This window comes from Dermacentor andersoni, chromosome 5, assembly GCF_023375885.2.
Source record: "Dermacentor andersoni chromosome 5, qqDerAnde1_hic_scaffold, whole genome shotgun sequence".
Classification (NCBI taxonomy): Eukaryota; Metazoa; Arthropoda; class Arachnida; order Ixodida; family Ixodidae; genus Dermacentor; species Dermacentor andersoni.
This window is the reverse complement of record NC_092818.1, coordinates 135,070,103-135,083,760: the sequence shown is the minus strand read 5'-3', so window position 1 is coordinate 135,083,760 and position 13,658 is coordinate 135,070,103.

The window sequence follows — 13,658 nt, the reverse complement described above, 5'->3', positions numbered from 1 at the left end:
GAGCCTTTCTGGAGGCGGAAAGTCGCCGAAGTGGGCGAAAAGGCTGACAACCTAAAGTTCTTCTACTAGTCAATTTTTGCGAGAGCAACGATGTGTAATTTGTATTTGATAGGAAAGATATGGTACATAATGCAAGTAGTTCATTGTTCACGTGTGAATGTGCAAAAGATGTGTTCTGCATAGGAGCCGAGGGAAGAGGTGGACTACCGGCAGGGCGGCAACCAAAACAATCTTTATTCGCACTCCCCAAAGCCCCTTATATACAAGGTCCTTTCAGATTGTAGCGCCACCTTATATACACAGGTGGTGACCTCTACATCCCTTCTTTTCACCTCTTATGGGACAGGGCCCTACTGGTCCAACCGTTGCGGTGGTCTCACTATACGACCACTGCGAGTCTGTGTCGCCGTTACCTGCGGCGTTACTTCTGGCTGCGTTGGGTCTTCTTGAGGTGCTGCAGGCTGCATGACCTCGGGAGGGACCGGCGAAGAAGCTGCCAGTTGAGCTGGGGTCGCTTCCGATGAATGAAGTACCAGGTGTCGACGATTACGCTGAAGGACACCTCTAAGGATCTGAACAAGGTAGGACCGCGGACGCTGAGACTGCGAGAGTACTTCACCATTGCAGCGTGCGTCAGTGACCCATACATAGTATCTAGGACTCATAGGGACCAGTTGGCTTGAAGCATGACGGCGATTGTAGTTCATCGTTTGCCATGCCTTGTTCCATGAGTCCTTTTCCCAGAAACTCGTGTGGCATGGTAACGACGGCACCAGTTGTTCCGGTAGTTCCGGGAGACGAGTTTCTAATTTCCTTCCCATCAGCGCTTGAGCCGGGGAAATGCCGTTGGGACCGGGCGTGTCACGGTAGGACAGTAAGGCAAGGTAGGGATCAGGACATTTTAAGAACAAGTCTTTCATTGTGCGCACCATACGCTCTGCCTCTCCATTACTCTTGGGGTACCTCGGGCTCGTTACGGAAGCCGTATGACCGCGGAAACTCCGCGAACTCGTCGGACACAAACTGCGGTCCGTTGTCGGTCCGGACAAGCCAATTGGCCCCTCTGAGTCTTAGAGACTATGTATGTGTCACTGACGCACGCTGCAATGGTGAAGTACTCTCGCTGGCTCAGCGTTCGCGGTCCTACCTTGTTTAGACCCCCAGAGACGTCCTTCAGCGTAATCGTCGTACTCTGCTGACGTCGGTCGGTGGCGGCAGATCTCTGACACCCTTCACCTTGTCCGGGTCTGGCGAGATCCCTTTCCGCCTCAATCACTACTCCAAGGAACATGACCGAGCTGACCCGAAACGCACACTTCTTTTCGTTAAGGGTGACACCCTCCTCCTCATGGCGAGCTAGGACTGCAGCCAGACGCTCGTCGTGCTCTTGACGACCTTTCCCGAAGATTAGGATGTCGTCAATCAGGTTCACGACTCCAGGCAAGCGCTCAAGAACCCTCGACATTAACTGCTGGAAATACTCTGGTGCCGTGGCTATACCAAAAGGGAGTCTCTTGTAACAGTACCGGCCGAACGGCGTTATAGATGTCGTGAGTTCCTGGCTGTCGGCGCTAAGCTTCACCTGATGGAAACTAGACCGCGCATCCAACTTGGAGAATACTCGCGGTCCACCCAACTGGCCGAGGGTCTGTTCTACCGTCGGCAAGATGAAGCGCTCCCTTTCGATGACTTCGTTCAGCTTCGTCAGATCGACGCAGATTCTGTAGCCGCCCGATGACTTGGGCACGACTACAAGCCCGAAGCACCACTCAGTTGGAGTGGTGCTTCCTTATGACGTCCTCCGACTCCAGGTCGTCTACCTCTTTCTTGACAACGTCGTGTAAAGTAATTGGAATCCGCCTTGGGGCGCTCAGGGAAAATGGACGAGCGCCGGGTTTAACGCGAATGCGATATTCGATTTGCCGAAGTTTTCCCAACCCTTGGAAAACCTTGGCTGGGGGGAATGAACGCACTCGGCAGAATCCAGGAAGTGAACAACACTAAGGACTTCAATTGCAGGGAGCCCAAGCAGGCGAGTGCGCTGACGTTCAACCACGTACAAGGTCTGTACCGTGGACTTATCACCCCACTGTAAGGTTGCCTTAAAGGTACCAAGAACGTGCAGACTCTGTTCGCCAGGGACCAAGAATTTCCCTTCAACGTCATCCAGCAACCGCGGTCGGCCTGGGAACGACGGCGAGACAACAGAGACTTCCGCGCCAGAGTCTCGGTCGGGTGCCCGTTCACTAGTATGTCTATGTACCTCGCTCGTCGTGAATCCAAGTTGTGAAGTTCGATGGAACCCAGTAGCTCATTTACGTTTTTCATGCACACTTCAGCAAAAAGTCCTAGCTTTCTACAGTAGTGGCAAACAGATTTTCTGTCTGGGCAGTCTTTTCGTGATTGACGCTGTCGTCCACAAAAGCCACACGATAACCTAGCCGGGTGCTCAGACTGGTCGCGCAAACTTGGCGAAGGGGTGGGCGTATCGTTTCGCCGAGCCGTGTCATTATTTAGCGTTTCGGCAAGAGCGTTATCCATAGTCAATCTAGCGCGTGATAACCGCTCTTTTTCTGCGTCCTCGTGTATGCGGGCTTGGCACAGTGCTTCCTCAGCGGTAAGTTTAGTTCACCGGCACAATTGATCAGACAGTTTCTCGTCACGTATGCCTGCGACGAATCTGTCGCGAACAAGGCGGTCCTCGACGAGCGGGCTGTTATAGCTACAGCGTTTTACCAGGTTGCGTAATGCCGAAAAAAAGCCATCCACAGATTCACCTGGCTGCTGAGTGCGGCGGTGGAAACGACAACTTTCGTATATCTCATTTACTGGATGCACGAAGTGCGAATCCAACTTTTCTTTGACGGCAGGGAAAGAAAGCGCTTCCGGTGTTGACACTCCCAAGGGCGAAAGAATGCTCCTGACTTGCGGGCCCATACAGTAAAGAAGCGTCCGTACCTGGCCCTCGTCGCTGGCACTGTGGAGGCCGGCCACGAAAGCGTAATCCTTGAACGTCGAAATCCACGTTGGCCATTCTCCGAGGTTGAAAACGTGAAGTTCTCCGGTGGGCGCAGACCAGATGCGCCAGCGTGAACGATGTGCACTTTTGACTCGGTGGTCTCGGCGGGGGTCGATTCCGTGTCAGGCATGTAAGCGTTAACGGCGGGATCCGACTTCTGACACTATGTTCTGCGCAGGAACTGAGGGACGAGGCGGACTACCGGCAGGGCGGAAACCAAAACAATCTTTATTCCCACTCCCCAAAGCCCCTTACATGTAAGGTCCTTTCAGGTTGTAGCGCCGCCTTATATGCACAGGTGGCGACCTCTACAAGATGCATAGAGATTTTGCCGTTTGCATTTGGGGATCTACGTGGGAGCGCATATTACCAACCAACCTATTTCGTCGTGTGCGCTACGGAGGATTGAGTTTGTCGCACCTATCAGCTAGTAAAACAGATTCATGTTGTTGTTGTTTTTTCGAGATGTATCAGACCCGTTTCTGCGGACTGTTTGTCAAGTTAGGCTGGGAAGAGCATTGCCTAATTTAGTAGACTCGTCGGAAAGTATGCCGGGAAGACTCGGCGGATACCTAAAGATCTACCTGTCGTCTACTTTTCTGCGGGCTCGTTTTTCATTGGACTACCTTTGTATTGTGTCGCGGAAGAAATTACATAAACATCTATGCGATATGGTCTTACCCGTTCCTCAGTATAGATCTCACTTTTGTGCCTGACCACGGGTAAATGTTCTCAAACAAGTTAAAAGCATGAAAGTACCAGGAAGGGTTAAACATTTTTCTTCAAATTGCCCACAAACACGTGAGACGTGAAGACTAATCTGGAGGAAAAGGGATTTATTGTACCCTGGGGGGCTCACTGGTTCATTTGGCGGAAGCTAGAAACGATCGAGCATGTATTTCTGGATTGTTGTGAAGCATTTTTCTTCTGGGACATCTTATAACGTACCTTCAAGAAAGACTTACCTGCGGACGCTTTCGGCATAAGATTTTTGCCATTCGAAAATGAGGATGGTATTCCATTCGACCTTGTTATGCTCTTGAGCCTCCATAGCCTTTGGCGATCTAGGATAAGAGTTCGGAACGATGGCATACCCGTGAAGCCGATAAGGCTATATTTCAAGGAAAGCACGAATATAATTATATCTGCGTATACAGTTTCAAGCCGCAAAGCCTGAATGGCTCCCTAGGGTTGAAGCATTGTTAAACATGCGCCAATATTAACGGATTCGCGCAATAAGGCCACTTCCTAGAGACTGGTTCCCCGAATGTGTGTTATTCTGTGCTTGTGCTGTTGAATGTGGCAATAAAGAAAAGAGAAAAGAAAAGTCACCGTAGCGTCGAGGAAGCGTGCTCGCCTAGCGCGCACGAGGCCTGCGTTCGACTCACACCGAAATTTTAGAACTCTTCTTCTTAAATCCATTGATTTACTTTGTTTACAAGAACCTACTTGAGAAATTTGACGTCACTCCGTGCATTTTTTATTTTGTTCTTACTCTACGCTGTCGACCATTTTTGGTCGCTCAGTGGCGACGCCGACGGCGCCGGATTTTTCGCGTAATGGGACATATAATGCTTTCGCATTGAAAGTAACGACTGTTCGGAATGACTCGCATGGCTCGTAGCCAATTTTCACTGACTGAAACTTGTCGGTTAAAACCGTATTCCAGAAAAATATGGTTCGGCGTACTTTCTCGTTGTTTTATTTTTCTCTTCCTTTAAACCCGGAAACGCCGAACCGCGACAATAACTAAAATTGCCATTCTTGTACAACAAGTTTTCTAATGGCGCCTTTTCTCGCCGACGAACGCGCACTCCCGAACTGGTGAAAACTAGCACCCTGTCAGGAAGATGCGAACCCACCGAGAAAGGAAGAGCAATCAATCCATGAGTGGAAGTTTTTCACTCGGGCGCTTCTGCAGCAAAGCAGGCAAACTCGCTCCAATTTCTGTTTGTTAGCATACTGCGTTTCCAAAAAGAATGACAGAATGATGAGAGAATAAAATATCGTGCACTATAATAACATCTTTGGTCATTTGGACAGGCGGCAAGTAAACGACGGAAAGCGCGCATTCCCGTCGACTTTTTATTGTTGTTGTTGATGTTGCTGTTGTTGTCGTTAACGTGATATATTTGAAAGAAACGATACTTTCTTAATAGCCTTCTGGACTGGAATCAAACGCACACCGGCACTCCTACGTTGCGAGGAATATTCTGCTTTATTTCAGGCTTAAAAGAAAGAAAAAGACAAGAAGACTAAAAGAACCGTATTCAGTGACGTTTTTTTAGATTGCAGGTTGTAGTTGCTAACGCCGTCGCAAATGAATAGACGATCACTTTGCGCATCAAGCGAGCCTTCGATGAGTCCGCGAGGAGTCGGAATTTTGCTTTAGTAGAAAGTGATCACTGGCCATCGTTGATTTTGTTTGCTAGAGCTGTTAGACTCTGCACGGTCATTAAAAACACATGATGACGGGCATCGAGATGTGTATATTTGCTTACCGTTACACACATGCTATGTTCAGGTGAGAAGCAAGGGTAGCGTGTGCGGATCCACGCCTTTCCAGTGAACGAGTTTTAATCACAGCAACGCTTCGCGCCCTTGTGTGCAACGTGGCGCCGCTTGTCAAGCGATTTGTGTACGCGCCGGTCAAACACCAAGAAAAATGTCGTGCTGAAATATCACAAAGAAGAAAAAAAATTATCGGAATCAATTGTTGCCAATGTTGCGGGTGGAAGGACTGCACGTAATGCATCAACTGCTTCGCCATTCGTGGCGAAGTACCGATGGTGTTTCTTTACATAATGCGCATAAATAAATCTAGTTTCACAGGAAGGCTGTGGGCCATTATTCGCAGAACCTATTTCCTCATTTTCCAGCATGGAGGAAGGAAATAGATTGGTAAGGGGCATTATATTTTGCAGTCAGTCTTGGCAAGGCAACTCTCCGTGCAGCCATTCACAGAGATTCCACCCTACAAAAAGTGGGCCCAACACGTGACGTCCGGGTCTTAGCTTCTTGACCGATAATGTTTGGTTCCCGATAGTGTTTAATCGATGCGCACTTCTTCAGCTGTTCTGCCTCCAGAGCGCGGACGGACCGGGAGCACAAAAAAACATCCCGTGCTATGACGTCACGATCACGTGTTGGGCCGACTCGTATGGCTTCTATCATGTTTCGCCAATGCTCCCACCTAATTATTTCCTATTTCCCACGTTGCCCATCGTTCAAGCGCACCTTATTCATGATATTGATCGTCCTGACAACAAGACAATCAGCACGGCAATGACATGGCCCTTGGCATGTCCTGTAAGGAATTTTTTTCCCCGCGGACCCGGACTGCTGTCTTGCGTTCAGTAATGTTCTCAATGCCTCCCCCATAAGGAAGGCTCTCGTTCACTGCTTGATGTGGCTCCTTCTGTTCGCGCAGCCCAACTATGGGAATGACAAATCTCGTGTCCACGTCGGAGATATCACTCGGATAATTGCTCGTTTCCAGGCTTGGAAACGAACGTTGGAGGCTATATATAGAAAGTTTATTTGTCAGAAAGAGATTTTTAGGAGGGGTGGTCGGAGCCCCCAGTCCAGGACCCCACTGGCCTCTGCCACGTGCCTGACCTGGCTAATTAAGGACTTTTCTCCTGCCAAGTCGGAACGGGTGAGTTCTGTCTCCCACTGCTCCATTGTGTCATTGCTATTTGGCCTACGAGGTTCCCAGGTCACATGTATTAGGGAGGCTACGCCACCGCACCAAGGGCAGTTGGCTCTATTGCGAGTTCGATAGATAGCGCTTAGCAATATTAGATGGGGGAATACCTCAGTCTGTATTTTGTGCCAATCGGCGGCCTCTTCCCCGCTAAGTTGTGGGTGAGGCTAAATGGCCGTCCCCCAGAGAGGTGCGATCTTCAATATAACGCTGTAATATACATTATTCGAAGTGTTAGTTCTAAATATTACTTTGCCAACAGCGGGTACTGAGCAAAAAGTTACTTTCGATTCTGGGCCCATACTCACAAAAAAGTCAAAGGCCTGCGCTGCAAACGCAGCACAGTCGCAGCGTAAGCTGGAGGAGCGGCTCCATAGGAGCTCTATTAAAGCGAAAGCTTTACTGGCCGCGAACTTGCGATTTCGCCGTGACCGTGCTCCGAGGAGGCACATGGCGTCACACCGCGTTCCTCGTCGTTGCGCTCGCCTCCGCTCGCTTCGCCAGCTGCGTCGCATGCCTGATAACATGTCGGAGGATTGAAAAGGAGAGCTCGCGTGCGCCGCAACCACAGTCGAGGCGGCAGTATGGACGGCGACAATTCTTATAAGCAGGAGTAGGCCTGGAATCGACATCGGAACGAGATGAAGAGGAAACGAATCACCCAGGGAACAGACGAACAGCGCGCCGAACGACTGGCTAAACGCCGCAACATAGCTAGACAACCAGACTAACCTGGACTTGCAATCAAAATTAACCAAGGCTAACCATGCTATGCCTTAGCTTTCGCTACGTATATCCTGGCATAGCCGAGCTAAGCCACTGCCAATTTTTTCAGCAGCATGCACTAGAGGGTCGTTGCGGCGAAGCCTGTTTGCGTCTTTTTCGCGAGAAAGATCTGGACGGATGTGATTTATATGCTTGAATGTTCCTTCTGTAAGAAACAATATATCGGTGAAACAGGACAATCAATGAACGTCAGATTAAACGGACATCGCGCGGACACAGCTAAAAAGCTTCCCAAAGCCGTCGCCGAGCATTTCAACCAACCAGGTCATAACTTTGATGAACTTAAACTCTACATCTTAAAGTCAAATTTCCGTTCTGAACGAGAAAGAAAATACAGAGAATCATACCTTATCCATAAGTTCAAGACATTGCAACCAATAGGCATAAACGTTTCAAAGGGAGCTTTAGAATCTATTCGCTATGCTAAACTTCAAGCTATAAGCAACAACACTTAGTTTGATTTCTCGGCGTATCACTCCCTTTCTTCCTTTCATTTCCTTTATTTATTTATTATTATTTTTTGTCAGCCGGCATGTCAGACGGCCTTGACACGCCGGCTAACGCGCGTGCGTTGACAGACCGGGGGGGGGGGGGGGGGGGGGGGGAGGAGTTGTGCCTTGGCTTTGACCTTGTACAGAGCGTTCCTTTACTCTCAATTCGACACGCTAACACATTTTCCCTCGTTTCCGCATCCTCCCGCCTCACACCCTCTCCCCTTTAGAAGAATCCCACCTATATATACCGTGGCGAGGAAAGCATACGTCGCCTTGAAGAAGACAAGTCCACTTGTCGAAACGTTGGCTCCTGCATTCACCTTGTTGACGTTTTGCTCATCGTACAGAATTCGTTGGGATTTAATGAAGATGGAAGAATTAACTGGTCAGCAGTCGAGATAAGTAAGATATGATTAGAGTATTTGTGAGAAAAAGGCAGGCAACAGATTGATAGAACCGTAGTCACTGCAAGCGTAGGCTACGGTACAATACAGTGATAAAGTTCTTAAATATGAAAGATCGAGAGCAGACAGGCAAAAGGCTAGATATCGCTGTATGTAGTAAAACCTGATTAAATCAAGCAAACTAGGTGACTATTTCTCCGCGCCCCGTTTCAAAAGGGTTGCCCGTAAACATGGCCATCAACGGATAAGAGGAAGAACTTGCAGTCAAGGATGATTTGAGAAAGTGGTGGTAAACCAGCTGAAACAAAAAGTGAGCCCGAGTCTCGACATGAACGCATCCAAGCAAATCACGTTTCAGTGTGACAGTGGCTTTGTTTATTTAAGTGATAACAGAACAACGCACTATAATATGAAAACTTCCACATGCGGCAATCGAACCAGGATCGGTAAAATGTAGCGATTCCCTCTCTCTTATTCTATTCCTTTCGTATAACACGTAGCTCATGACAGATAGATCTTTATGACAGCGTATGCGGAGCACCGCTCGAACCACTGATGAAGCGCGAAGAGGAAACGAATTGGAATAGAATTGCGGCGTTCCACGCGCTGGATTGCGCATGAATCGTTCCCTGTACTTTCTCGCTACAAATCCGTCAATACATTCTGATCACGTGAACGCTGCTGCAGTACTACGATCCTCATTAACGCTCCTCGCCTTTCTTATACGGAGCAGCGGCGCATCGGGCGTCCAGTTAGAAGCAAGCGAAGGCTCTCGCCCGCCTCCATCCAGCGTGCCATGGATGCACGCAGACCGCAGCTTCCGGAGGGCTCGTACAGAACCCATTCCTTACACGAAGCTCCCCGAAACGAGCTTCCTATCTGTATTTTTTCGCCCGGAACGTGCGGCCACCATAGCTATCGGCAGACCTTCAGCAAGCCCGCAGTCACCAAATCACGCAGTCCCTATAATGATCGCGTGCGGCCAACCCAGTTCCGGGAATTGCGGCTCACAAAAAAAAAAAGGGGGGGGGGGGGGGGAGCGGCGCCTCGTTAGCTCTTCCTCGTCTCGAAGGCGGAAGTGGCCACCGCCGCGGAAATGAACACAAAGCACCAATCCTGCATACAATCCTGTATGCACTCGCAGCTTAATAACGACCACAGAGGAGCAGGAACACATCGAATTCGATTCTCTGGAACAAAGGGATCTCGTTTGTTCGCAGCGTATTAGTTCCTTCTATAGGCATAGCTACGGCCGAAAAATTTGCCTCTTTGAGCCATTTCCACAATCAGTGTTTTTGGACGGTGTCACGGGCACGAGTGCATGCATGGAGTTCTGTTTTCCTCTTGCTCACATGCTCACACCTTTGGCGCAGAAAGACAGGGCTCTACTTAAGTTCTCGACAATATATTACATTTTCCCTATATTGTCTCACAGATAATCGTGAACGGTAAGTGCAATCTACTCGTCGCATATAGCTTCGAGCGTTGTGACCCTCGTAAGTCCGGGCGTGGTCACAGGATCAACGTGACGCATTAGCAACACAAACGAAAGCTGAATCGCTTTGGAGCTGATCAGGTATAGACGAGATGCGTATAACCCCTATGCGTAATTCTGTGACACGTGCGCTAGCAGCACCTAGTATCTGCCTTGCATTGCAATACCACTTTACGCGAGTTCCAAAAACCATACGCACGTCATACCCCCTTGTTTTTTTGCATATCTTGCTTTTTATAGATACTAACACAAGGACAATAAATTTTACATTAGCAAACGCGACGCTAGAACAAACGACCAACTACTATACCCGAAACAACCTCGAGGAAAGCCCAAACTTAACTTAATGTAATGGAAGGGAATCGCAAATTCGTGCATGAAAGTTGAGAAACGGACGGTATCCCTGGAAACCGCCCTTCAAATAGAAGCACAGAGAAATCAACACAACACTCGACTCTTATCAATAACGCCACTGTACCAGTAAGGGCTAAAAACGATAACAGAAACGTTATGAAGGCGGTGTCATGTAGCATTAATACCGCAGACAAAACGGCCGTGAAAAGAAAATGTAGCACTTACGAATATAAAGAGGAGAAAGAGGTAGATGTACAGCACAAAAAAAGAAAGTGACTCTTACAGCGGTCTCGTTCGATTATGCTATTTTCCTATTAGCCGTATAGCGATGAGTGGCTGAACCAGCTGATAGGGTGGCGCAACGCCAACGACGAATTAAACGATAGGAAAAAGCAAATAGTTTAATAATATCGACGCATGTAAGAAATGGACGATGACGAGTAGGGTTTGTGAGTCCAATGACCAGAAAGCCGTTTGATTCGTTATCGTTTAGTTTCCCCAAGCTCTGCCAACGCCTCCTAGATAGCACAAGGCCTGTGCACTTCGATCTGCGGCGTCATGCTACCTTACCCGACTGCCATAGAACCTAATGGGGATGCTACCAAGCAAGGCGGGGTGATTTTGACGTCACAGCTTTCGTTACATCGGGCTTGACAGTAGAAATTTCGGTCCAAGTAGCATGACGTTAGAATGCAGAGTGCACAGGCCTGCTAGCGGAGGCGTTGGTTCTGCTCGCCATCGTCCATTTCTGCCAATGATTCAAAGATAAAGCTGATGGTGGCGGTGCGTTGTTGTCGTTGTTGTTGAAGCAAGTGCCATATATGGCCATGCCAGTCCGACAAAGTGATCCGATAAGGTTCAATGACCAAGTGTAACACGAGGGCCTGCGAGAGACGCAGTAGCGGGCACCTCCGATTAATTGTGTCGTACAGCGAAAGCTTCGCACACTACCGTTTTTGATATCTATCCCTATCGGTCGAGAATCGAACCCGCGACCTCTGGCTCAGCGGCAGAGCACCCCAAACAGAGAGCCACAGCGGCACACCAAGTCTACAAACATTGAAAGGTACCTGTACAGGGCAACAAAACAAGGACACAAGAAGAAACGAAGACGAAGACAAGCGCTTGTCTTCGTCTTCGTTTCTTATTGCGTCCTTGTTTTGCTGCGCTATACAGATACCTTTCAATGATGACCGACCAACAAGCACATATCGCCACGCCCACGTCTACGTACGATCGGCAGAGATTCCCTCTTCCACAGTGAGCCTAGCAGACTTCAAGCAAGCGATGTCCCGCCGTGCGGAGTCTGCAAGGGCGGTGAACACGTGCATTTCTCAACTGTGATGACCAACGCGTGCTACGTATTTCCGATTCTTTCGTAGGCCTCCCAAAGCTGTACAGACATGTTCGGCGTTTCACGCGCCCGTTAACTTGGCGTCACCACATGCGAAAGTGAGAAGAATGTACTACAGTTCAAGATGGCAGCGTCCATGACCAAAATCATGGAGGAAGGAAAAAAGAGGAGGGAGCATAATGCAATGCGATTGAAGCCGAACCTGTTGGGCTAGTGGTGGCCCAACACGTGATCATATGTCAGAGTGTGCGGTTGGTTTTAGTGCTGTCGCTCTGCAGGCAGAGCCACGGCAGGGCAGCTCAACAAGTGCGCACCAAATAAGAAAGACTGACATAGCTACTAGGCACAAAACGTATCAGCAAATCTCGATTCTTGCTCTGCGATCTTGACACAAGAGGCCACGTGTTGGGCCACCACTGTGGCTTCACGGAGCGTTCGCTTGCCAAGGCTGTCTGCGTGATGTAATGCCCCCTCCTACATTTTTCCTTCCTCCATGACCAAAATCAATTTAAAGGACATTCTGCCCTCTTCTACTAATACAAAGAAATGTGACAGGCTCGAGATCGGCTTATAAGCATAGTGGCGGTGTTGCGGTTGAGGTGGTTTGCACTGACGTTATCGTGACTGCCATCTTGGGGTACTAACACGTCGAGAAGCTGCGTAAACAAGAAACATGACAGCACGACAGGCACTTCTCGCGCTAACCGACAAAGTGATAACAGTGGTAATCGGGTGAAGTACGGCCAATGTCAAAAAGCCAAGCAATGCAAGCGTGACAATATAGTGAGTTTACGCCATCGCAACCGGCGCGTTGAGGCACTGACATGATGAGAAACAGCGTCCATGACGACACGTGAAAACTATTCGTACTCATTTGATCCATTTCAACCTACCTAGCCTATACGCACACAGCATCGCGGCTTGAGCGCCTTCCTCGATGGTAACGTGCCACCTTTTCTTCGGCCGACCTGATCTGTCCCTGCCATTAAAATCAATCCTCGTTTCTTACCGGTGTATTTCCTGTCCATTCACAATACGCATTCAAACCGCTTCACCCTTTCTTAAGTCTTACGCGTGACTGTTCCTTTTACGGAATCATTTGAACCCTGTCTTTAATTTTATCTCTCGACATTGTTACGGTTGGTGTCTAGCACCCCGTCGCCGTGCAAAAAGGACTCTCGCCCACCATGCCTCATCGAAACGAAGTGTGACTGCCTAATTCGCTATGGTTGTCTCGAGTGTATGCCGGTCTGGTGAAAGCCCCGCAGTGTTTACAGGCCCCTTTTTGTGTGTGCGCGACTTTAGAGGGACCCTTTCCTCGGACTGTCAAGCTCTGCATGAGAACTTCCGCGAACCAGCAACGCGCGAAAGAGGATGGTTCAGCTGTCTACTATTCCCAGGACCGCGGACTGCCGCCTGCAGAGGCGCGCTCGCGAAAACGTCAACTGGGAGAATGGATCAGTCGCCCTTCCGCAATTAGACGCCCTTCCCGTGAACCAACGTCGCCTAGAAGAAAGGAAGAAGCGTCTACATTCCCAGACCTGCGGCTTGGTATATCCGGAGGCGGGACACTCATTCCTTGCTGCAGGCTTGGTATCTACGGTGGCGGGACACCCTTTCCGCGAACCAACGTCGCCTAGAAGAAAGGAAAAACGTCTACGGACCTGCGGCTTGGTATATACGGAGGCGGGACGCCCATCCACAAACCAGACTCTGTGCCTGTCACCTGACGTCGACGGGAGCAAGATCCCTCCCACGATTGTAGAGAGCCTATTTAAGGGGCTCCGAAATGTACTTTTAGAACACTTCATTCTCTTCTAGTCATCTTTCACCAACCTTTGAATAGACCGTGCAAGTTTCGCACTAGAAATCGTCTCGTCCTTGCCTGGTCGCCATGGTCTACCACATGCCTGCAGCCCGCCGACAACGCCACGCTACCCAATAGTAATGTCTGTCCAGCTTCGATAAACAAACGCCGCTACAACTCGGCAGCAGTGCGATACGCTACCCTGGAGTACGCAACAACATCCACCTCCATCCTCATTT